This window comes from Numida meleagris, chromosome 1, assembly GCF_002078875.1.
Source record: "Numida meleagris isolate 19003 breed g44 Domestic line chromosome 1, NumMel1.0, whole genome shotgun sequence".
Taxonomy (NCBI): domain Eukaryota; kingdom Metazoa; phylum Chordata; class Aves; order Galliformes; family Numididae; genus Numida; species Numida meleagris.
In genome coordinates this window covers 173,177,770-173,202,949 of record NC_034409.1, presented here as the reverse complement: position 1 = coordinate 173,202,949, position 25,180 = coordinate 173,177,770, and the positions used below count along the sequence as shown (strand labels likewise).

General features: G+C 45.4%; 1 long non-coding RNA gene across 2 annotated transcripts in view; it reads left to right on the top strand.

The window, feature by feature from the left end:
• LOC110388835 overlaps positions 1-5,513 on the top strand; it is a 15,726-nt gene extending 10,213 nt beyond the window's left edge. Inside the window, exons 1-4 of one of the 2 annotated variants that reach the window (XR_002432998.1) lie at positions 857-1,650; positions 2,925-3,054; positions 3,298-3,494; positions 3,608-5,513. This is a non-coding gene — a long non-coding RNA (uncharacterized LOC110388835). Of the gene's footprint in view, positions 1-856; positions 1,651-2,924; positions 3,055-3,297; positions 3,495-3,607 lie in introns of those variants that run through there. The other variant, XR_002432996.1, reaches the window with a different exon arrangement.

Here is a 25,180-nt window from a genome sequence, read left to right as displayed (position 1 = left end):
GCCGGCACGGCAGGCTCGCCCCCTCCTCGCGAGCTTTAGCGGCGCTGCTTGGTCGCGCCGCGAGCTGGGGAAAAGCCGCCGCTCAGCGCGATGCCGGCCCACAGCCGCCCCCTGTCATCTTCGCCTCAAGCCAACATGGCGTCTGCCGAGCCCGGGCAGGGGACACGGCAGGGGAGAAACGAAGCCCCCGACCCCCTCCTCCCGCCGTCACGCGCCGCCGCCCCGCGGCACCATGGGGCTTGTAGGCGGCCGGGGGGCGTGGCCTGGCGGCATGGCCCCGCCCCGCGCCTCAGCGGCCGTTGCTAGGGCTGAGGGATGAGGGTCCTCCCAAACCGGGCCGTTTTATTGATGAAATGGCTCTTGTAAGGTTCACGGCGGAAATCAGGACTTCCGTGAGGCTGAGAGGGTGAAAAATGCGTCCCACCACTAAGGCATGCCTGCAGATCTTTTCAGAATGCCCTGTGTCAGAATCACAGAACTGCAGGGGATGCAAGGGACCTCTGGGGATCATCGAGTCCAAACCCTTTCTAAAGCAGGTTCCCTACAGCAGGTGCAAGAGGCCAAGAGGCAATTAAAACCCACTAAATTCAGTCTGAACATAAGAACATGCTGGTTTTACGTGAAGGTGGCGCAAGACTCATAGAATCATAATCATTAGGGTTGGGAAAGACCCCTAAGATCATCTAGTCCAACCATCAGCCCATCCCCACCATGCCCACTAGCCATGTCCCTCAGTGCCACATCTCCATGGTTCTTTAACACCTCCGGGGTCGGTGATTCCACCACCTCCCTGGCCAGCTTGTTCCAGCTCATTACCACTCTTTTGGACAAGAAATTTTTTCCCAATATCCAACCTGAACTTCCCCTGGCACAATTTGAGGCCGTTCCCTCTCGTCCTATTTCTGTAATGTGGGAGAAGAGGCCACCCACACCTCACCACAACCTCTCTTAAGGCAGTTGTACAGAGAGATAAGGTTTCCCAAGTCTTCTCCAGACTGAACTATCCCAGCTCCCTCAGCCACTCCCCATCAGACTTGTGCTCCAGATCCTTCACAGCTTCATTGCCCTTCTCTGGACACACTCCAGGGCCTCAATGCCTTTCTTGTAGTGAGGGGCCCAAAACTGAACACAATACTCAAGGTGCAGCCTCACCAGTGCCAAGTACAGGAGGTACTCACACAAGTTTCCCTGAGACCTACCAAAGAAATTAGCAAGTCTAGCGGGGTCCACTAATTAGAGGGGTCTGTGGAGATGTGTTTGTATTCCAGTGCTGTCAAGCTAACAAAGAAAAAAAAATCAAGAAAGCAAAACAAGTAGATGGAGCTGTGACACATGCAGTCTAGTTCCCTCAGGGACAGTTCTCATGTAAAACCAAAGGAAATCAAGGCAGGTTTGTTCCCTTTCAAAGGGAACCCCCCTAAAAGCTGGGAGCTGCCATCCCTCTTTATGACTTCCCACTGCGTGCAACAATCCCTGGAGATGCTATAACCTCCCTATGGAGGTTATAATTATTTGAGAAAAATTCCAAAGTAGTATGAGGCAATTGGCTTTAAAGGACATACTTGACAGCAAGTATCTTGGTTAAAGGCAAGGAAGAGTTGGGGGATCAGCAGAAGTGACCCCGTATTGCTGTCCATGCTGTCGCACTGTGTGAGTTTAGACTCTATCACCTTGGACTGCTTATACTGTAAATTTCTGGAAGAATTCTCTGGTATTTGGAGAGACTGAGAGCTGGGCCTTGTCAGCCTGGAGAAGAGAGGGCTCAGGGGCTCTCTGTGACGTGTATAAATAAATGCCTGATGGGGTGAGGGGATGAAGAGACTGTAACCAGGCTCTTCTCAGTGGTTCCCAGTGACAGGCCAAGAGGCAATGGGCACTAAAACGGGTACTAAAAACTAGTAAATTCAACCCAAACGTAAGAAAATACTGTGAAGATGGTCAAATGCGATCACAAGTTGCCCTGAGAAGCTGTGGAGTCACTGTCAGTGGAGATACTCAAAACCCACCTGGACATAGTCGTGGTCACCAACTGGGCATGGTCACAGTCAACCTGATGGGGCTGACCTACAGGTAGATTGGACTAGGTGACCTCCAGAGTTTGCTGCCAACCTTCCAACCTGGTTAAATCAGGAAGACATACATGCTGAATAGGGATTATACTTAAAAAATTATCAAAAAACAGAACAAGCAAACAAACAAACAAAAAAAACAGAAGCAACTGAAGTATTTATTTATTTATTTGTATGCTCAACAGCTTAAGTTTATATGGACCCCCAAGATCTACTGCAAAGCCATCTTATAGACCAGCCCATTGCTCCAAGATGACAGCAGCCTTGTACAAGTGCCTTGAAGGGATCTCGGGGTGCATTAGGAGGTGGCCTGCCCATGCCCACTCACAGTAGGGGTGAGAGCACAGGCATCATGTCTGCTTCTCAGGAACCACAGCTCCCAGTTGTCTCCTCATGTAACATGAAACTTGTGGCAACTCAGAATGATGTCCTGCCCCTGATGTGACAGCTGGGGGGAAAGGTACATGGCCCTTCCTACCTCCTCTGTTTTCAGGAGGCAAGGCACACAGCAGGGGAGTCCATCCTTGTACAGCTCGCAGCATGAGTTGTCAAAGGTTATATGGAAGTACCTATCAACAGAGCAGGGAAAGGTCTATGTGCCCAAGCACAACAGGCAAGTTAGAGTTCCAAAAAGCACAAGAAAACTGGATGTGGGATTGGCAAGACAAGGAGGCAGCAGTAGGACACATCCACTCCATCGGCGATGGCTCTTTTGAATTATTTAGATGGATTAGCTCATTTGTGCTGCATTAAGATAAGCACATCCATAGGATGGAACCCGAGGACAGAATGCAGAAGACATAGAGCCTAAATCAGCATGATTGTGTGTTTAGTGTTCTTCTACCTCTATTTTAGCAATCCATTAAAAGGAAGGATCACGCCTTCAGTGCTGATGAAGCAGCGTTGTATGTGAAGTCAGGGACTGTCATTGTCACTTTTATGGGTACACTCAGGTCCGACAACTGTTCTGCCAAGCACTGTGCAAGTGAGTATCAGTTCCTCTCTCTGACACACAGCTGAGCTTTCCAAGAGATTGAGTGAAAAATTACCTTTTTAACTCATTATTACAAATTTGAATCCACAATTATAACTGCAGCCCAGGATGCCTCTACATTAGGTGCTGCACAGTATAAAAAGATAACAGAGTTTCTGTCCTGAAAGGTTGACAGTGCTGCGTTTACTCCACAGTTGACATTTGTATCACAATTGTGTGACTTTTTTTTCTCAGCTCTCAGCTATGATGATACAACATAAACGAATGGAGGACCCAGCACAGCTGGTACATGCGGAAGATCATTTAAGGGTGGTTGTGTGCTGGGCAAATGAATAAAAGGAGAAGCTGCACAGTGATCCTCATAGAAGTAGCATGGGTCTGTGTCTCACACCTGAAGAAAGATAAATTCCCACTGAATTTGTAGAGCTGAGGTAATGTATTTGAAATACAGTGTGGTCAAGTAAAAAACAGAAAAATATCTTTTTTCTCTTTTGCATGTGTTAAGAAAGGCTGTTATGATAGTATTTATTTCATGTTCACACAGAGAGGAAATGAGAGTTGCGGTCAGCAGTAGTCAGCTGGAACAAGGGACCCTGAAAAAGCACAGCTATAGCCTGCATATGGGATCAGCTTGCAGCTAAACACTGAGCAAGTGCTGCAGGCACACGAAGCTGAAAACAGATCTTTCCCACATCCAAGGACTGAGCAAAAAGGGAAGTGCTGTTTGAGAGAAGTGCTAGCAATATGGAGAGTTCTGCTTTTGGGACCTAATCCTGTACTCAAACACACAAATCTTTCAATTAGCTCTCCCGCACAGAACTGGCATGTGAATTTAGCCATCCAGGTACAAAATCATTCATCGTTATCACCCTTTGTCAATTTATAGAGGAAGATGATGGAGTATACAACCGCTGTGTTGCTCCTCATTTGAGAAATATGACATGGCATGCATAGATGAGTTGAATTTTGCAATGCTATATTTGCATTGATAGGATATGTGCCAGGTCTGTACGGGTAGGCTGGGGCTTATTTTAGTGTTTAATTGCCATTGGTACTAGTTGAAACCCAACTCTGTATCAAGATGTGCTTAACAGGAATAAAAGGTCTGTAATTCTAAATCAGATCAGTAGTCCAGCCGATGTGTCGTCTGTAGCAGTGGCCAGCAACAAATATTTCAGAGAAAGACACACAAAGCTCCACAGTGGACAATCACGTTATAATCTGCTGATTTGGCTAAGTTTCTACTGCTGCCAAGGATGCAGAAGAGTCTGGTTTATGCCCTGAAGCACAAAACTTCATGTCCTTTATATCCTTAATGGCAGAATAACCCATCGATAACATGTAAGAATGACCGCCATTTTTCAAAAGAGCAGTGCTGTCTCCTGTCGGCTGTTATTGCTGGGGCTAGAGAACACATTGAGTCTACCCTCCTAAACTGACATTAAAAGCTTTCAGATCCATAATGTACTCTGGTGTTTTTCATTTGAGGCAGGCTGCAAACAGGGGCATCTTCAGGAGAAGGAGCAGTGACAGAAAGGAAATTACTTCTAAGGCAAGAATATCCATGGCTTCTGGTTTCCCTGCAGGTTTTTAGAGCTGCTTGAGGAGGTGAAAGACTCCTTAAACAAAGGGTTTAATTCTCCGTGGTTTGGCTGAGGGACAGATCAGGATTCTTTCCCTCTCTGGCAGCCACAGAAGCAAGATACCTAGGGCAGCAAGGAACACATGGGGCTAGTCAGCAGGCTACTTTTAATACCTTTGTATAAACATGGAGGCATTCTTTTTTTTTAACTCCTACTGAGCCAAACTGGTGCTTCTGTAAAAATCTCAGATTTTGTGTTTGCAAATATTTTTTTTCTTATAAATTGTTTCTTTTCCATTTGGAAGTGCATTGATTTTTGCTTCTTTGGCTCTTCCTCAGACTTCTGGGAATAGCATTTAGTGGTTCTCACCTGCCCCAGAGCTAGCAGGAATGCCAAAAAAAAAAAGGACCTTTGAGGTTTTGTAGAGTTTATAATACATGGTGCTGGCCATAATTGTGGCTTATTTATTTACTTTTAAGTTACTTGTCATGCTGATCTTACTGGAAAATAAAAATCCACAGCTATTTTAACTCACACTGTACCCCTGGATGCCCCAATATACTTTAAGGACTAATTCCCCTGCCTTTTCTTTGTAGTGTCTGTATACAAAAACAAGATGATACAAACAAGTAATACTTTGTGCCAGAGATTATTTCTGGCCTTTCTGACCCAGTCAAAGCTGGCAGGAACAGTGCTCTGCCAATCTAATGGGCGTAGCTGTAGAAAAGGAGATAGGGCATATTAGTGTTCCAGGTACCAACATCATAAATTGTGCTGGGAAACTCCTAAGAGGGTGTGAGGGCTGACAGAGAAAGGTGCAAAGGTGGAATACAGGGGAGGGAAGAATACTCTGAATGAGAACAAGAAGTCTCTGTGCCTACATTAGAAAGGGCTCAAATCACCAGCATTTAGAGGTAGTTTTACTACTTGTCCCTCTGTGAATTAACAGATACATCTGTCCAGTCCATACAGAAAAATTACCAAAAGCAATTGGAAGATATCCTGGATTCAGCTGGGACAGAGTTAATTTTCTTTCTAGTAGCTGATACAATGCATTGTTTTGGATTTAGGATGAGAACAATGTTGATAACACACTGATGTTTTAGCTGTTGCAAAGTAGTGTTGACATAGAGCCATGGTCTTTTCAGCTCCTCACACTGCCCTGCCACAAAGGAACTGGGGGTGTGTGAGGAACTGTGAGGGGGCAGGACCAGGGCAGCTGATTCAAATAGGCCAAAAGGATGTCCAATACCATGTGGCTCAGCAATAATGCTGGGGGAGTTGGCCGGGGGGACAGTTGCTTCTCACAGGCTGGCTGAGCATCGATCAGTGGGTGGTGAGCAATTGTGTTGTACATCACTCATTTTGTATTTTTTTTAATCATTATTATTGTTTTCCCTTCATTTTCCGTATGTTAAATTATCTTTATCTCAGTGCACAAGTTTTACCTTATTTTCCTAGTCTATTCTTCATTTTCATTCCACTGTGATGGGGGAAGTGGGGGTGAGGGAGTCAGAGAACAGATGTGTGGTGCTGCACTGACTGCTGGGTTAAATCACAGTAGGAGAAGTTCCTTATTTTATCACAAATAAGAATAATATAATCATTAAGGTTGGAAAAGATCTCTAAGATCATCTAGTCCAACTGTCAACCCATCTCCACCATGCCCTCTAACCATGCCCTTCAGTGCCACATCTCCATTTCTTGAACTCCTCTAGGGACAGATTCCACCACCTCCCTGGCAGCCTGTTCCAATACCTTACCACTCCTTCAAAGAAGAAATTTTTCCTATCGCTGCTACCTGGGAGAAGATGCTGACCTCCACCTCACCACAACCTCCTTTCAGCAGTTGCAGGGAGTGATAATATCTCCCCAGAACCTCCTCTTCTCCAGACTGAACAATCCCAGTTCCCTCAGCCGCTCCCCATCAGACTTGTGCTCCAGACCCATCACAGCTTCTATGCCCTTCTCTGGACATGCTCCAGGGCCTCAATGTCCTTCTTGTAGTGAGAGGCCCAAAACTGAACATAGCACGCAGGCTGCAGCCTCACCAGAGCAGAGTACAGAGGGACAATTACTTCCCTGGTGCTGCTGGTTACAGTGCTACACTATTTCTGACACAAGCCAGGATGCCGTTGGCCTTCTTGGCCACCTGGGCACCTTGCTGGCTCTTGTTCAGCCAAGCATCAACAAACACCCCCAGATCATTTTCCTCCATGCTGCTTTCCAGCCACTCTGCCCCAGGCCTCAAGTGATGCATGGGGTTGTAGTGACCAAAGAGGAGGATCCAGCACTTGGTCTGGTTAAAGCTCATACAACTGATCTCAGCCCAGCTATCCAGCCTGTCCAGATCCCTCTGTAGGGCCTTCCTACACTCAAGCAGATCAATGCTTCCTCCCAACTTGGTGTCATCTGCAAACTTACTGAGGGTACACTCAATCCCCTTGCCCAGATTATCAGTGAAGATATTAAACAGGACAGGCCCCAGTACTGACCCCTGGGGAGCACCACTCATGACCAGTCGCAAGCTGGATTTAACTCCATTCGCCACCACTCTCTGGGCCTGGCCCTCCAGCCAGTTCTTTACCCAGCAAAGAGTGTACCTGTCCAAGCCACAGGCTGCCAGCTTCTCTTGAAGAATACTGTGGGTGACAGAGTCAAAGGCTTTGCTGAAGTCCAGGTAGACTACATCAACAGCCTTTTCCTCATCCACCAGATGGGTCACCTGGTCACATGAAGGAGGAATTGTAGCAGAGAAGCATCCATCCTCGATCTGTTTCCTGTTGGCAAAAGGAAACTAAGTGAAACACTGAGACAACACTCACGCTTTGAACTAGAAACTTGAATTTGTCAAAGGATTTACAGAACATAACAACAAAATGGTATTTTCTATCAGGAAATCAAATATGTGGGAATGAAAGTCTCTTGTGCAAATAATCAGAAGAGCAGTGGGGGCAAAAATTATTAAAATGTGCCAGACAAGAAGGAGAGGGTGAAGCATCTCCAAAAGTGCCACATCAAATTAAATGACAGCTCTTCAGAGAAAGGATCAAGAATCTGTGACTATGGGGAACGGCTTTTGCAAAAATGAACTTTGCAAAAGAATTTTTCTGGAAAATGATTAAAGGAAAGTACATGAAGTGCACACAAGTACGTAGAAGTGTTGGAGAGATTACAGTAAAGGAACACCATAAATCATGCTCGGTCCAATCAAGGGTGCAGAAGGAAAACGGCTTTGTGAAAGTGTCAAGCAATACAGCCGTGCTCAGGTTGCCTGCTGGTGCTACCAGGCTCCCAGACCTCCCTTCAGTCCTGCAGTGAACGCAGCCCTTGAGCAGCACAGAACCCAGCTCGCTGGAACATGAAGTGCCACCACCTGTTGTTGTTACTGCTTCCTGCTGACTCCAGCAGGTTACTTCTTACATTAGTACCAAAATTACAAAACTGAAGAAATCATTCTTGCACATATGATTTCCAAGTCTGTTATCTACACTACTTTAGAACTTTTCTGTTGTTTCTTTTTTAAATTTTAAGATCTTCATACATCCTTTATCTAAGTATATACATGTGTATATACACATACACAAACATATGTTTATATAGACTCTTTATGCATACATAGGTATTAAATATCTGAACATTTTGAAGTTAACTGTGTCACTTAAATAAATTGCGCTCAAATCTGATTGTAAGCTACTTTAGCTGAAACAAAACCCAACTCAGAATTTGTGAGAACATAATTCTGGTGTACACACACCATACCAACGCAATATAGCATTTAATCTGACTTATTTTCTATCACTCACTAGTCTGCACACCAGAAACAATATCTGAATGAACCAGTGTCTTGAAGCACTATTCTCAATTGGCTAAAGAGGTTGTCTGACCTTTGGTAACTGGTCACTGCTGTTAGGGAGACTCTCCGAGAGTAACATGGCACAGTGGAAACATAATGGGACAAGGGTCTCATGTCAGCTATAGGATATGGAAACGCCACTGTTTTGTGCGTTTCTTTTGCTTTATTATTATACATAGGAGGCACAATCAACAAAGACTTCCTGAGGATGAATGTTGTCAGTATATGAAACACTGAATAACCGCTTTTTGTTTTGCTGAATGGTCCCCATTCTTTCAGATTTAAAGGGGAAAATACAGGAAAAACAGCTCTGGGGAATGGAGTCTTGCATATAGGAGATTTTGTTTTTTCATAGAGAGACTTTTGGCTACTTTGAGATCTTACACTAGTTTTATACGAGTTTAACTTAATTGACGTAATCTGAGTTATTCTTGTTTTACAATAAAGCGAGAGAGGCACTGGGCAAATTAATGGGAGCACAAATTCCATATTACTTACAAGGTCACAGTCATCTGGGTCCTGAATGCTGCCAGTGTTGGGATTGATTTTTTTCTCTATTTTCACTTTCTCTCATCACGACCATAAAAGCCCAAGAGGGCTTGTTTTAATTCCAGCCCCTCTTTCTCTTTCCAGTCCCCAGGCCTACGTGTACAGCAATAAGTGTTTGTGCAGTATAGGTGAATGCTCTCAAAATAGCCAGCACTGAAAGTTGCCTAATTGGTTTACTGTCAGCAAGAGACTTGCAAGAGAGCAGCAGAATCCAAAGACTGAGCCAACCAGTTTTCCCACATTTGAGTTGGTTCTACTTGTGAGTAGTCACCTGCTTCTGTTAAAGTCATCTGCTTCATTAGTTTTTACTAATATTAGTTTTATTAATTTATTAAAATGACTGTAGCTAGAAGGTAAAGAAAGAGAGAATTCATCCGATCTCAGTCATTACTGATAACTGTTGCATCCAACATTGACTGGAGACCAGTATCTGAGATGCTAGCTATGAGCAGAATTTAGTAAGAAGCAACAGTGGAAATATTTGTCCACATGCAAATACTTAAACTGCATCTTCAGATTTTCTTTATCAGACACAAAAAGCAGGATTACATTCATCTAAATTTAGCCCTTTACAAATACTGGGTATTTTATGCAAGCTACTTGCCCAGCCTCCCTCAGTCATCAGTGAAGCAAGGGACATCCACCAGCCTGACAACTTGGGTGGGGTGCTGTAGTTCTCTCCACTGACTATTGAAAATTATTTTACAGGAGATGTTTAATTTTCAGGCAGATGAAATTAACCAAGATGAGTCTGACTCCAATCTCTTCCACTTCTTCCCACCACATGCTGTTTTCAGCTCCACACACAGCTTGGCTGGTCAGTGAATTATGATTTTGCGCTGTTCTGCACCAACCACCAGACCTTGGCAATGCTCCTGTTCCAAAGCACTGAGGTCCAAAGATACTGCAAACAGTCATGCAGGACCTTCAGGACAAAAGTAGGGCTGAAGTCAGCAGGTGCAGGCTGCATTAAGCACCTAGCACTAACCATGTGCAAACATGGTTTGAGTAAGCACAAAACTTTGGCAGGATCAAGGCTTAAATATTATCACCTCAAGGCAAGAAAATCTTCTTCTTTTGTTTCCCTTGCAGAACAAAACTTGCTATTGTCACTTAATTAACTTGGCTTTCAAACTGATGATTGATGAAGTAACTTTGGAAGGGTTACATTCATGGCATCACTTAAAACACCTTAATGCTCTATGGGAGAGCATTAAGAGAAAGTGAATGCCAGGCTGCTCCACTGCACGAGACTGCTCCACGCTCACAGGGCGTGCACTGGTGTCTGATGCATCAGTTTCTGGAGCATCAGCCTGGCTGCTCCTAAACTGCATGGGTAGCGCACTCTGAACAGGTGAGTGCTGTATCAAAGCTTTTGTTTTTCCTAGAAGGATTCTTATCCAGGACACTGAGGGCACAGGGAAGGAATTGGTCGTCAAAAGCTTGGTCAAAGAGAACAAGAACAGAAAGTGAAAGCCTGGAGAAACATGTATGGGTCTTCCCTTCTTCATAGCTTCAATATGGCATTTAATGTGCCTACACTTTTCTAGCTCACTGTTGCAAATTCCTTTGCAGACGCAGCAAAAGGTAGGTCTTAAACTGAGACAGGTTATACAGAATATTAGAGTATTTTCAAGAGCATGGAGAGTGCCACCAGAGATCTTGTTCACTTCTCCTGCCCTTTCTGTGACAAATGACTGCGGTAAATTGAGCTCCTGCGTTTCCTTATTTATGAAACACCTCTTCCCTTTTGTATGAAAAACTAATTTTCCTGAGCTTTAAAAAGTGCCTAAGTGGCAGTTGAAAAAGTGGGAGAAAGCCTTGCATTAGAGTGGAGGAACAAGGCAAATACTGTAAAACAAAAAGCTATTCAATGTTTCTTACCCAGAAAGAAATGGAAAAAAACTGTCATCAGATTAAATTGTTCTATTCCTGATTATTGTATATAGCCCGATGAAACAAAAAATGCATTTCCATTCTCACTTTCACAGGCAATCTATGTCTGCAAACCTCTTGATAAAGAATTTATTTTTGAAGGAACACATTTCTGCACTATGTCAGCAATCCAGCAGAGCTCTCACGCTGCTTTGACTTTTCCAGCTCCCAGGAGTATCAGAACTTTACCATTCTTTCTAAGTTCCCAACAAATTTAATATTACAGGCAAATTTTTCCATAGATTGATTGTGGACATGCAAGGCTCCTGGCACCATGTATTGCTCGCTTGCATAGATGTAACTGATAGGCAGAATCTACACATCGGTCTCAGACGAAATCGTATTTAGACAAAATAGATTTTACCCGTCATCCTCTCCACAGCTGAGACTGGAAATGTATCACAATTGGCCATAAACATTTCTTCAGGAAGGAACTGGTCTTAAATAAGTCAGCTTAAATAAGATCAGCAAAGCCATCTCCAGCACTACCATCTGGTGACTCTTAATCACATCCGAGAGTAGAATGTCGCAAGTATGAGTCAGGTTAAAAAGACATGAGAAAACAGCAGGAGCATGGAAATGTGAGAATATTAAGTTAGAGAAGCTTGCAGCTTGCTTGGAGAAGAGCAGTAAAGAGGAACCTGCATCTAAGTGATCTGTGAACTCAGGCAGTACTTTCCGTACACACCCATTTACAAACACCACCCTGCCCCTTCTCACCTCTGCTTTTGGTTTTGTTCTTATGCTCCACTGCTAACGCAGGTACAACGTGTTAAGATAACCGTTCAGAGCAGAGTTCAGCATCATGTGCTTGTCACAGCCCTACTGGCACCAGTGTGTCACCTCCCTGACTGGTGAGACATGACAGCTCTCTGAGCCCTCCTAACTATGTGCAAGGATGCGTGAGAGTAACGCTCACCTTTTCTGTATTTTTTAACCTTAAGCCATAAGTTGCAGAGTTTAAAATTTTAAATGCAAAGTGGTATGCTTTTTCTTTTCTATGTTAATTTTTCCTTTTTCTGGAGCTAGACTCTTAAATAAACAGCCTGAAATAAACTCTACCAGGAGTAATGAGGAGAAGTAGGCAGCCCTGGGCACCGCACTGGTTTGAGGACAGAAACCATTTGAAAAATGGAATTTTTCTTTTGCAAAGCTTTTGTTTTTGTTGTTGTTGCTGGCATGCATCCTCAGCATTAGTTTGTTTTCACTGACTGTAATACCATTCCCACTTTTTAATGAGCATCTGGGTGGTGCATCACAGCACCACTCTATTGGGAAGTGTTTACAAATAAATGATCGTGCTGACTTCTGCATGTAAGCTTTCTGGTCAATCCTCTAATCTAAAGACAGATGTTTTCCTCAAATGGATTCATGTGCTAGCAAATGTAAATATGCACTTAAAATATTGGTAGAGTCATGATTTATAAAGACTTGGAAATTACTAGAAAAAAATGAAAAAGGTGAGTTCATAAGAGATATAGGCTGGTGCTTTGATGAGAGCAGTTTTCCCAGTTCAAAAAATATCTTCCAATCAGTTTAAAAATATTTGATGTGATGTTTTCTAGGCTTACAAACAAATAGCTGAATAGTTTGGGTAGGACGTGTTTGATCCTGTACGAAATACTTTTACATTAAATTTCTGGAAGAGCATGCATGTGTCTCTTCAACACTAGCCTCTATTCTCATACCCTTTCTTCCCCTCTTCTGTCTATAACCCAGCAATATGGTGCTATTCAATATCTTTATCAATGACGCAGACAGTGGAATCGAGCGTCCCCTCAGCAAGTTTGCTGATGACACCAAGCTCAGTTGTGCAGCTGACACAACAGAGGGAAGGAATCCCATCAAAAGAGACCTAGCCAAGTTTGAAAAGTGGGCACACATGAATCTAATAAAGCCCAATAAGATCAAGCATTTTCGTGGCGTTTGCTGAGCCTACTCAGCACCCCGGGAAATCCCACCCTCTTCAGGGAAAACCCATACTGTGTGTGCTGTGGCACAAGGCTAGTGTCCTGCACTTGTGTATATACATATTTGCATATACATACCTACACATGCATTTATATAAAAGTACAGAAAGCATTTATGAAAGTATATGTTTCTGCATGAGTGCAACAAGTCCTGTCTTTCTCCTGAAATCCCCTGCCGGTGAGCGCTACTGTGTGGTGTGTGGCACTCTGGGCATTTTGGGCTGTTGTAGAAGTAATTGGCATGTTTGGAGGAGTCTCCTAGAGAAAGGAGGGGATTTGGGGTTTTGTAGTTAGAGCCCAAAACCCTCTGGAGCCCCAGGGATGTTTTATAGCTGCTTTCACTCTTTGTACAGAATCAAATACATATTGTGCAAAATAAAGCACAGAGGTATACAGTTATTTTATGATTGGTTCAGCTTGACAGAGTACGTTAATAGAAAGTTTCTTTGTCCTTGTACAGGACAGGTTTGTTGTTCTTCAAGCACTTTTGTGAGCAAATGAATGTGTTAAATTAGGTCCTGTAGAGACTTGTTGGCAATTTTAAAGACATGGCATAATGAGGCTTGCTTCCAGCTCTGCGGGGATAGCTTCCTTTGTTAGTCCACCAAATGAAGTATTGGATAGGCTTGTAAATGGGAGAGGAGACATCAAGAGCCCCATTCTCTTATTCTCCTGCTTTTGGCCCTGTGACAACCCCCCTGCTCTAAATGGGAACCAAATCCGTTTTCTGAGGAGACAGTGCAAATCTTTTACAAAATAAGAGTGCATCTCAGATCAAACACCTTCAGTGGATCTTGTGGTCAATATTGGTGGTAGGTGGACAGTTGGACTGGAAGACCTTAGAGGTCTTTTCCAACCCTTATAGTCCCATGATTCTATGACTATGGAGAAGGAAAAGCAAGAGCAGAGGGCCAGCCATCCCATCTACACTGCCAGTGGTCTTTGGAGGGATGACCCATGCTTCAGCAACCTCTCTCTAACCCGGCCAGACAAGCAGCCAACATGTCTAGCTTAGATTAGATGCCTGACTCCTGAAAAGCTAAATTTAGGTGCAAGGAACTCAACTTTCCATTTTAAATCTTTGGACAAAATCTGTTGATCCTTTTCAAAGAAAGAAACAAATACTTTATGTCACGACAGATGGTTTTAAAAATAATGGTCTCTGAGCTGGGATGTAGTACCACAGAACTGCTCTGCTGAAAGGTGAAGAAAGAAAAATACCCATTCCAGCAATGAGGATCCCAGAGCTGAGAACAGCAGCGTGCCCAAGTGATTTTGGCCAGTGCATTTGAATAAAATAACCTCCATTATTTTAACACAACAAACACTTTGCTGCTCTTTGAACAACAAAAACAACAGCAGCAAAATGATTCTTGCTGGAATGTAGTGATTTCTCAACAAGAGAGCCGTGCCCAACCTTTGTGGTGATAATCACTGGGAACGCCTGCGCTACCCATTTATTTCTGCATTAGGAAAATAACGGTTGCATCTGCACATAGCGAAGGGAATAGAAAGAGAAAGGAGCAGAGCCCCAGGTAGCTTGTTTACCCTGCATAGCAAAAGCTGGCAACGTCTCCTTATAAGAGCTAAAATATTCTGCAATATTCAGGCAATAACACTTAACTCTATTTCTGGTACTCATGCATTTACTGCTTCTCACTTTGAAGCCAGAAAATGCTCATGCATTTTAACAATCTAAACATACACACGCAGAGTAGAAAATGCAGTTGCTTAATTTTGCTGTGAGATACAGATGAGGAGCAAATCCCAAATTTCACATCCACAGCAGCCACTTGCCCAGCTTGATTTCAGCTCCTAGCACTGTCCCCAGATGCCTTCTGGCTTGGATGGGAGAAAGCTTCTAGTTTCCTGCAGGCTTGTCCTTGGGGCAAGGAGCAGAGAAAGGACAAGTCTGTATTAGCACTGGGAAAAAGCCAATAGTGAAGCCGATCACTTTGCTAGCAGTGCGAGCATTCACCTCTCTGGAGAGAGTGGCAGAAAGTCCACAGCCATTCCCACACACCTTTCCAGGCATGAAGAAGAGAAGGCAGCAGTGGTGGGGGCAGGTATTACCAGAGCCATCCATCGCTGCCTGTCACTGCTCTCCTCCAGGTTTAAGGCACAGTGGAAGCCTTCTAACCGTGCTCAGTCAGTGTAATGTTGGTCATGGATTGGATGGAAAGGATGAACTAGCAACCTACCACCAGTTCAGAATGCTGTCACCCGTCTTCAAGTAGACTTACAGTTGTGCCAGGCTCCAAATTTGCAGCCAGCATCCCAGACACCCCCAGCTTCCACACAATTCCTCTCAGTATACCAGCATCAGGGAGGGGAGAAGCAACTTTCAGGAGAAGAACTGGATTAAACCCTAGGGTTAATGCTTGTTTAATGGGGCTGGTATTTCATACAGGGGCAGAAAGAAAACGATCTTTAGGGTTCACAAAATGCCTGGAGCAGCAACCTCTGTTGCTGGAAGCCCATAGGAAGGGCTCTCTGCCTTGATCCCAGCTAAGGAAAATGACTGACTTTTTATGTCCACAAATTAACATTATGGAGTAACAATCCTTGCTCACTTCTTACCTTCATGTGTGGTGCAGCTTGTGCACAGAAGCAAAGGGTATAGCCATGAGACAGAAGAGCACAGATGTGAGGAGGTGCTGTGTGAGGATACCCAGCATGGGGCTGCTTTAATGTGGAGCAAGATCCAGGCAGAGGATATTCAGAATGCAGCTCAGATAAACATGTACTTCAGCCACACAAACACAGGTGAGAAACTCCACATTCTTTGCTCAAAGTCATTCCTCTCCTTTGGCATCACTGAATCCTGCTGTCACCATGTGCCCTGTTTGTGATGCTGAGGAAGGGAAGCTCATGGAGGTGATTTCCTTATGCTTTTTGGAAGCTTTCCAGTCTGAACAAAAGATGTATTGCTTCTGACCCTGGAGTCCTGTGTCTGATGAACCCTGACTTTTTAAACTCAAATAAGGAGTTTAATTCATAGCAGACCTGATCTCAGTCATGCTGAGCTGTTGTCATCACAGTGTCATTCAACGTAGGATAGGAAGGTGACCAGGAAAAACTGAAATTAATAGTGCTTTCATACGGCCTTCCTAGGAGAGTGGGAACAAAGAAAGCTGTAACTACAGAGGAGATATTGCAGTGTCTATATGGAGAGGATTCACGCTGCCATTTGCTCTCTGGTTCATTATATTTGCTCCTCATTTTCTCCATCCTTTACAGTAAGACAGTAACTTGTCAGAAACCTCCTCTCTGTTGGCATTTCACCTCTATTTCATCGGCTTAGACAATCTGCAGTGACTTGGATAACATTTATTCAAAGAAAACTCTCGGATAATATTAAAAATGATTTTATTTGACAGAACTCTTAAAGGCAAACCAACAACAGTATATATGAAATACAAGGTTAGTATCATCACACATTCTTTGTTTTGTTGGGCTCCTAAATGACAGTGATTGTAAAAGGAGATACTACAGAACCCTGTGTGAACATATGGTGATTTCTCTCCTTCTGAGAAGGCAGCCTGAGCCTGTGCGATGCAGTTAATGAAATGAGCCTTGGCACTGGAGGAGCCGCACTTAATGGTCGTTGTCAGTCACCATGAGGTCCTGCACTCCTGGGACACCTCAGCATGGCTGCAGCAGGGAGATTAGCCACTGCCTGGAGAAGGCTGGAGGAAAGTCCTGGGTGGGAGGAAATGAGGAGATGAAAGCGGCAAAAAAATCACAGACAGCTTTTGCAGCCGTCTTTCCGGAGCAGATGATCCCCCTCCTCAGGTATGAGCCAGGCCTGGAGACGATAGATAGAGGGGAGAGTCTGAGGGCAGCCCGTGCCTATAGGGGTGCCTCCCACACAGCTCCTTGCCTTCTGCCCTTGCAAATTGGCCATGCAGAAAGAAACGAGACACAGGGGGCAGCTGAGGAGCTTGCATGCACACTGCTCTCACAAAGACCCACTCTATATTGCTGCATGACCGGCTGCTGAGCCCATCAGCCAGAGAAAAGGCTTTTCATGCGTTTCTAGTAATAGCCACAAGGTCACTCAGCACAGGGACAGGCAGCAGGGGATGGGGTTCAGATCCTCTGCTGCAAAAGCCTTTCATCTTCTGTCTGCTGAGGGTCACTCCATCCTGCAGAGAGGGGAAGACAAATGGGATGGCAGCCCCAGGAGAGCTGGAGCAGGAGACACTGAGCAACTCCCTGCTGCCTCACTGGGATGGCGGTGGTGATTAATGATGTTGGTTCTGCCCCATAGAATGCCCACCTTGGAGCAGCCCCCGCTCCCAGGATACTGCTGCTACCTACTGGTCCTCCTCCTCTGCCTGCAGCCCCACAGAGTCAGGATGCCCCAGGGGAACTCACGCAGCACCGCACTGCCAGCACAAAGCCCTTGGTCTTGGCCTTAAATGCCCAGCAAAGCACACATGGAAACACCCCTGAACATTAAAAATAATGTAGAAAGAAAGTAAATAATTGACCTAGAATGGTGGAGGAAGTGAGAGAAAATGCAGGGTTTGAAGTTAATTAGCCCTTGAACTGTCAGGCCCAATTACTTCCAGCAGCTCTGACATTTCGAAGATTAATTAGGGAGTTAGCTGTCTTGTCGCACAAAGGGCCATCATCATGCTGGAGAAGATCTACCTGTGCTCTGCACTCAGTGTCTCGAAGTTTTGCAGTGAGAAATCACATCCAAAAGCTAATTAGTGAAATTTGGTAAGAGCTTTCTGATTACTATATTCATTTCAAGGAAAGCACCGTGCTAAAATACAACTGTCAACTTGGAGGGACAGGTTTAACTGATAGGATGATGATTTCAAATACTTGTAGCTCCCAGGCAAATGGCCTGTATACCATCTGTTTGTTTTATAATGCTCTCTTTGCATTCACTATAGATTATACTACACAGTGACACTCACTACATCTCAGCCATTCAGCATGCTCCCACTCCCAAATGGATCCAAGCACATCACAATGCACCTGTGCCTGAAATCCACCCCCAGCCCATTGGGAGTAGCAGGAACACAGCCTCACCAATTTGCCAGGGAGCCACAAAGCAAACCTTGAGCTGAGCTGGAGCAAGGACACCCCATGTCACCACGCTCTTCCCAGTGATCCATCAGCCCAGGATGGTTTCTGTGCCCTCAATTCAAGAGACACATTGAAAAATATCTATGTGCCGTACCATTAAAAGCATTTTTAATAAGCACCTCAGAAGAGCTGAGTGTAGAGCACCACAGTGGAGGTTTGTGGAAAGGCCTCTTTATAACAAGTGGAACAAAAACAAAAGAAAGGAAAAGGAAATGGAAACCAGTTTTAGACACAAAATGGTTTCAGGCTTATAGTCACCCAGATATTTTTAACACATCCCTCAATACAGTCTCTGTGTGCAACAGATCTGTGAATCCATCTTCATGCTTCCCCTTCTCTCCCAGCAACCAGAGGCTGTGTTTAACGGAATAATCTGGTCTGAGCTGGTTTTCTTTTTCATTGGGGCATATTTATCACAGAAAGCTGAGCCATGGGCCGGCGGGACCTCTTGGGGTGGTTCCTCCTGTGGTCCCTCTGACATCCTTGGCAGGGCCAGAGCCTCACCCAGACCAGGGCTGGGGCATTCACTTTCTTTGAGTATCTTGAAATAAAAAGGCATAAGACAGAAGGAGATTGTTCAAGAATCATAGAATTGCAGGTCAAGAATCATAGAATGTCTCAAGTTGGATGGGACACACAAGGCGTCAGACCTGAGGCTGAGGGTAGGCCTCACCCCAGTCATCTTCAAGCACCTCAAGATTGGACAGCAAAGCTAAAGCAAGAGCCTCTCTCTTCTGGAAGCTTTACTTCCAGGTTCCTCCACACGCAACTCATCTCCTCCCAAGCAGGTGGGATGATTCACCCTGTGCTGGCTGTAGGACAACCTACACAGGCACATGCGGTTTCTGTGGGGCCCAGCTCCAGAGCTCAAGGGATGAGCGTGGATGGTGCCAGTGGTTTGCCGTTGTTAGGAGCCAATGCCTTGAAATGGGAGTGATGCCTTCTCCCTTTCCCCTGCTGGTGACCTGAGCAAGGTCATGCTGAGCTGGCAACCAGAGCAGGAAGAGATGTGCCTGACCACAAGCCTGCTCCTTCCCTCACAATTTCCTAACCATTTTCAAACCTACCAGGAACAAATCAGCTCAAAACAAAACAAAAAAAATGCCTGAGATTCCAGATGCCTGCTAATCTCCGATACCATCAATACAGTAGTCATAAACACCCGCTGGATCCAACCCAAGGCTGGTTTTCCATTTCATCTTTCAAGGGCTTGTTTTAAAGCCAAGAGAAAAACTAGTTCCTCTACAGACAACAGTTAATCATTAATGCTATGCGCGAAACATAACATACTTGACCCTTTGATGTGCTAGAAGAAGCATGTAAGTGGAGGTGACGGGGGGCACTGGCTTACATTTCTGCCAAGCAAACCCTGCCTCGCTGTGAGAAAGAACAAGCTGAAATCTTCATCACCTGAGCTTAGGAGGGATGCTGCGTTTGGAATGAGTAATGGGGTACTTTAAGGCTGCTCGCTTTAGGCACGTCAGTAGCTCCGCCTAATAAATGCTAAGTCACCGATGCTCTGTCGATGCCCAGGGAAGTGCTCAGTCAGCCTTATTTTGCTGACTCACCCTGCCTCGTGGAGGCACAGCCCCAGCTCCCGGGGTGCCCACCACAGTGCGCAGCTGCCGGGCTGCAGCGCCCGCCTGGTCCTCGTCACCTCCCGGGCAGGGCGGGGTGCTGCAGGAGGGCCGTCTCAATGGGGCTCAACATTCCCTAGGGGATCCGAGCGCCCTCAGCTCCTCGGGTGATGGGGATGGCAGGGTGGAGCACTCACAGCCCTGTATTTCCCAGGAGTAAATGGGGCGGCACTCCTCGCTTAGGTTTTGCGTGAACAGACATTCCAGAGAGCATCACATTTTATAAGCTTTCCCGCTGCACGCTTCGCAGCCCTGGGCTCGCCTTTTAGGAAAAAAAAAAAAATTTAAATGCTACTCACAAAAAAAAAAAGCAGTGTGCTGGGGCTGGTTCCGGCGAGGCTCTGCCGGGAGCCGAGTGGCGGTGCCACCTGCTGGCGACAGCCCGCCGCATCCCCAAGGCTATTCCATTCCATTCCATTCCATTCCATTCCATTCCATTCCATTCCATTCCATTCCATTCCATTCCATTCCATTCCATTCCATTCCATTCCATTCCATTCCATTCCATTCCATTCCACTCCACTCAACACAACTCTATCCCAACCCATTCCATCCTATCTCGTTTTTAACTCTTTCATTCCATTTCATTTCACTTCATTTTATTTCTAATTATTTTATTTTATTTTATAACAAAGTTCCACGCTGGCCAGGTGTCACAGCGCCAGGCTGAGGGACTATTGCTGCATGGATGGAAGCTTCAGTGCATTCAACTATGGCATGGGTCATCCTGATCATTGTTTGGGAAGCTGAGCTCTTACAGCATGAATGGACATACTGTAGGACTGGTTTTGGGCTGGAAGGGGCAGTGCTAGGGGAGGATGCTGTCTGCTTAGACCTGGGAAGATGGGCAGCGTGACCATACAGAGGCCACTCAAGGGGTACTCCTTCTCCAGACCCCAAAGGCAGCATCCACTACATGCCCACCTGATGGGCCACAACCAGAGTCAGCCACTGTCAACCTAGACTTCAGCTTCATCCACAGGTCCATGGCTCACTCAAACCCACGCATGGAGGCAGAGTCACAGATGGGGCTGGAATACAGCTGCCCGTTTCTTCATCTTCCTGAATTGGGAAATTGTGACCCTATGCAGTTTGCGACACACCTCACACACAGAATCTTGCCAAAGATGATGCAATGCATGGAGTCATATCTGGCAGGTGAGACACACTCTCATACAGTAAATACTGCAGCTGTTATTTAGAGCAAATGGTTTTGAAAGAAATTTCAGTTGGTAAAATGCATACAGAAAATCTGCCACCAAGCTGCCAGTTCTCTGGCAAGACAGAAAACTCTAGAGGGTACTACAGAGTGACTGTATGGCCATGGGGGATGATGGAAAAACCCTGGCTCCTTCCTTCATCCTCTCTGGAAGTGGTGCTCACTTGAGGAGCACGGGCATCACAGCACATGGGCGCGAGCTGTGTGAGCCAGGTACAGGGCTGGGGTGTGGTGACACCTTAATTTTGATGGGACAACATCCAGCACGGAGTCACAAGATAGAAAATAGAGGTGTGCGGTGGGTATAAACCAATTTAATGCCTTGCAAAAGGCAGCTGAGGAAGCTGCAAAGGAGAACTGGCCGCTCTTGACTGCTTGCCTGGGGCTGTGAGCAGCCGGGGAAAGGAGAAGTGAGAGGACAGGGGTCTGTCTGGGGCTGGAGGAGCCGTGGCTTTGCTAGCAGTCAGAACTGAAGTCTGCAGTAATGAGGCAAAAAGGCACACAGCACGGCAAAGCCTGGAGCAGCCCCGCCTGACGCGGGCGGCAGGAACGCGCGGTGCCAGGGGGGAGCTGAGCTGATCTCCCAGGTTCTCCCTAACTGCACTGTGACCGTGGGCAGTGCCCGTCACCCTGTCCTCCTCGTGCTCCTTTGTGATCTGCTCAGAGTTCAGAATTAGTCCTCACTAATTTGATCCCTCAGTGTTTTATCAGTGACTCTCTCCTCTGTCACCCTCCACACTGTACATTTGGATGGATGGCTGAAAGGACCCCCGCTCCCTTTTGATCACTGTTGGTTCTCCCTGCTTATTTGCTGCCCTTGTCTCTCCTCCTTCCTGAGCAGCTCTGAGTCCATTTAAAAAAAAATGCAGTATTTTACTCCATTTATAAATATATCTAGTGGTTCAGTATTATCACTGTGGATGCAAATAATGACTTTTACTTCACTTTCTTAACATCTATTCCATCCCCACTCAAGATCCTGACTGCAACTGAAGAAATGGTCCTTTTCCGATCACCCTGGGGCTGGATGACACATTGGGTTATTTGAATGAACACTGCATTATATGAGTGTAGATGGGAAAAATGAGCATTGGACCCAATGCTTAGTACATGGAAGAAGCTTTCCTGCTGGCACCCTGTAGAGGTGTCACCCAGCCCATTTGAACGTTAGGGAGACACTGATTACCCCTGGGGCTGGGGCTTATGTTCGGGACTAGAGGCTCCATTCTCTGCAGCAGAGCCTGGAGGGCTCCAGCCAACTCTCCACAGGGGATATTCAGATTCCTCCAGGGATAAAAACTGCCAGAGGACATGGATACAGCTGAGCTGACACAGACATACAATCCTTGCTCCTGCAAACCAGGGAATTAGTGGGGTCACTACCAGAAGATCACTGAGGGGTTTCCAGCCTCCACCCTGAGAGGCTCAAGGACATCATAGGACAGCACACCCTGAAGGGGAGAAATCTTCACTCTGCAGCCTTAGTGCATGCAGAGAAGTCATAAATCTTTTTTTCTGGTGCCAGCATTTACCTCAAATAACATTTCTGCCTCTCTACAGCAGTGACAGCTCAAATTGGCTTTTCTTTGGGTGCACCACAAACTTCCAGTTTCTCCTCATGACAGTCTCTGTTTCTTTGGTTGACTGTTTTGCCCAGTACTAGTGTTCTTTGTGGGGCACTTTGCTTTTGTAGCTAATAACAGTGTTTGTGTAGCACTCGAGCAAGCATACCACACACAGCATCAGTCCTACTTGCTTGGTTTTCTAATGGAGTCCCTAGGACTCATCATCCCATAACTCAACCATTACTATTGGCAAATGGATCTCTGTGTAGTCTTTCAGGTGAGATACTGACAACCAGATCCACTAACCCTAAAATATTTCTCTCTCTAGGACAAGCAAATAGATCCTTCCCCATTTGCAAATTCATTCTCTACACTTCTAAAAATACATGAAAATGGATTCTGCTGGCCTGGTTTGTCCCTCATGGAAGCATACCTGACAAGTTATTCCAGATCTTCTCCAGGGCCACCTTTGTTCAGCCATTCTAAGTGTTTATTTTGGAATTAATATAGACATGCTTCTCTCCAGGTGCAGTGTCCTTTTCTGTAGTTCAAGTTGCTTTTTATGTTATCTTCATTTGGAGAAAGTGTTGACTTAGGTCAATCACTTAGGTTTCTGGTGAGCCTCTCAGGTCAACATGTCACTGATGACACAGAGAACCAGGTGAGCCTTGGGCTGTGGGAGGAGGTCACTGGAGAAAAGAGAAGCAGTTGTTGGCACTGGGCATGGTGTGGAGGAGGGCAAGTGAGTTTCTATTAGAAACTCACTTCACTAACACTATCTACTGAAGAGTCAAAATAACCTCCTTTTCATACTGCAGGGATTTCTTCTGATTACTAGGAGAAAAATATGTGATTGGAGGTGAGAAGTGTCTTGGGCTGAATGAAAAAGCATCAGATGGATATGGAAAATGTGATTGTTAGAGAGAATTGTCCCAGAAATAGGCCCATGAGAGGACAGGAGAGGAAAGTTAGAAGGAATGAGTGGCTGTGGGTTCTTGTTTTTGTTCATTCATTTGTTTTTAACAGATAAGATGCATGTCTTGTCCACAGTTTCTAAACTCAGAGGGAATTCTGCCAGACCCTCTCCAGTTCCTGCTTCTGCTTCTATACTTTTCATGTTGGCAGATCTTGGGAGGGTTTCACTTCATGCCAGGTGAGTTTTTGATATAATACTTCTGGAATAGCTGCATCTACAAATTTTCACATTTGGGCGAGTTCTTGCATTATTTTAAATCCGTATTACACCACTGAGTGGAAGAGAGCATATCTAGGTTTACACTGTAAATTTAATCAGGATGAAGGCCTATGTGTCTTTAGTTAACACACTATAAGGGCACTGGATTTGCAGACAGTGCTGAGGTCTTCCTCATAGTCTGGGCACTTTGATCACTATCAATCTGAGCATCTGAAAACAGAGTGGCTTCAGCTGGGATCCTCTCTGTGTACCACTGGCCCTTCAAATGGCGGGAGTCTCCTCTGCAAGCCATCCCATGTTCGTCTGCAGCCAGTGCAAAAATATAGGCCCTGGAACAGGCTCTGCAGAGCAGGAGTCACGGCCCTGAGCTGCCAGTTCAAGGAGCATTTGGACAGCACTCTCAGACATAGGGTTTGAATTTTGGGTGGTCCTTTGGGAGACAAGAGTTGGACTCAATGATTCATATGGGCCCCTTCTAACTCAGGATATTCTGTGATTCTATGATTCTGCGATACCAATAGAAAGCATATGGACTATTGGACAGCAAATATGAAACCTAACGAGAAAGAAACATGAAAAAAAAACTGAACACATGTGGCGTTGCCTTTGTTCAACAGTCACCCAATGGCGCCAGAATGGCACTGTTGGCCTGCCACTGTTTGGATCAGAGGATCTCACAGGCACGTCGCACTTAGTGCGTATTGAACACCCCTGCCAGGAATGCAGGAGCCTTAGACAGGAGCCTTTGGAGATGAAGTGCCTCTTAATGTGTTTTCCTCTTTAAACAGAGCCATGCACTCACACAGCAAAGAAAAGAAGAAACAGCCCCTGGCAAGCAAGCCTATCTGCAGCATGTTCCCTGAGCATTTGCTCAGTGGGTCTAAGAAGTGTACCAAGCATATTGACATTGTAAGGCTGTGCTCGTCATGCATCGTTTGCAACTGGAGGGAGTGCTGATGATCTAATCACAGGCCCCAGAGCTACTCAAACGAAGGACTTAGTTGTTTCTCTGCAAATAGCTGGCACTTGGAGGAGCTGGATAAACTGCAGGCAAATTTAGAATGAAATTGCATTGTGCTAGAAATCAAAGCTCCAATCCAAAGTACTGGGAAGAAAGGAAGGACCTTGAGGGATGGCTCAGAAGCCCCAACTCTGTGTAGAGAGGCATCACCAGCACAGCCCAGGAAAGGCACCATCTTCAATGGGTAAACCCCAAACAGAACACAGATGTAAATGAAGAGGCAACATTTCATCCCAAGGCTGAAGAGTCCCCTCTGACGCATCCATGTCATTCTGCTTTGCAGAGAAATTCGGGTACCAGAAGTATGGCCAACCACCAGCACTCACCCATCTTCTTCCTCCTGTGAAGCTGACTTCAAATCCTGCCATTGGAAAAAATAATGTACTTGGAGTTCTGTGCTGTGATACGGCAGTTACACCCTTTTCACCAGCTTCAGCACTTGAGATCTCAGGCTTTCTCCCTTCACATCTAAGAGAGAAAG